Here is a 1,586-nt window from a genome sequence, read left to right as displayed (position 1 = left end):
GGGAGGGGGGTTCAATTCTCCCTCAAGGCGTGAGGGGCCAGCAGTCCCGGGTGGAGTGTAGCCGCTATCCTTCAACCGTCATCCGTCATCTGTCACGCAGACATGAGAGGTTAGTCTTGGCGGGAACGACGCCCAGCGCCCAGGCCACCGCGGGCCGTTGAGCTGTAATGATTGGGCCCCGGAAACACGTGGCCTTGGGGAGTTAACTGCGTATGTCCGGTCATTCAGGCCCTGTCGTCTGTTTTCATCGTTTCGGAGTAACAACACAACGGCTACTAGATACACGTAGTGTTAGAACAGCTACGGATGTTGTGATGACTAGTCTGGAAAATAAAATTCACATATAATATAATGTCGTTACCGGGTGTATCACCTGTTTTTGTTTTAATAACATTTTACGGCACTTACTGCACAAAAAGGTCATATAAGTGCCGAATATTTTGTGTTATAAGAGAGTAAAAAAGGAGGACAGAATACGATAGACGAATGATAGGAAAGAAGGAGCAAACCACACTAGAGCACCCACCAACCACCTGTGTGTACCAAATGAGACTTTTAAAGTCCATAAAAGATGGCAGTAGTAATAGTAATAGTTCATAATAATAATCATCATCATCATCATCTTAATAATCATAATAATAATAATAGTTAGCATTTGTATAGCGCATTAAACCCCGCTCAGCGGCATGTTCTATGCACTTTACAATCTACTTTATTACCCCCAGCAGACCCTAGAACTGACCAGAAAATCTTGGCTTCCCTGGAATTGGAAGCATAAGCCTACGGTTCAAGCAGCCAATTAAGTGTTAAAAAAGTAACAAATTGACAAGGTCCTTCACTTTTTATAGCCGGGCACCCATTCCCACCTGAGTAAAGTGAAGAACATTTATGTAAAGTGCCCTTCCCAAGGATACAAAGTCTGGCCCCTGACAGGCTTCAACCCCCAAACCTGTCGATCGCAAGCCATTTAGGGGGTGCCCATGAGCACGATCGGTTCGGGTCGGGTCGGGTCGGTTTGCTAGCCAGATTGAGAGCACAAAGTGGTTATCGTGGCACAAACTGATCGCCCGACTCGTACCCTGAAAAAGAAACGCGCTTGTTTTCAGGCGACGAGTCGGACAATCGATTGGGGTTCGGTTTTCTGATCTACCAAAGGGCACCCCGTGCAAACAGTCTAACCAATTGACCACCAACACCACTATGAACACGTTGAATTTCCCCAAGACGACAGACGAAATATTATTGCTCAGCGTGGCGTTGATGAAACGATCATTGTTTTGACGTGATCCTTCTCTAAAGCACTGAGTTGTTGTGTCTTAAAACGCCCTCTCGGGGATGATGAAGTCACGAGGTCATGGTGTTCGTAACACTTTGTTGTTGTTGTTGTTGTTGTTGTTGTCTTTGTTGCTATTGTTGTTGTTTTCTTTGTTGTTGTTGTTTATGTTGTTGTTGTTGTTTTTGTTGTTGTTGTTTTTGTTGTTGTTTTTGTTGTTGTTGTTTTTGTTGTTGTTGTTGTTTTTGTTGTTGTTGTTGTCTTTGTTGTTGTTGTTGTTGTTGTTGTTGTTGTTGTTGTTGTTGTTGTTGTT

Source organism: Aplysia californica, unplaced genomic scaffold (assembly GCF_000002075.1).
Source record: "Aplysia californica isolate F4 #8 unplaced genomic scaffold, AplCal3.0 scaffold00061, whole genome shotgun sequence".
Taxonomy (NCBI): Eukaryota; Metazoa; Mollusca; class Gastropoda; order Aplysiida; family Aplysiidae; genus Aplysia; species Aplysia californica.
Note: the sequence above shows the minus strand (reverse complement) of the source record.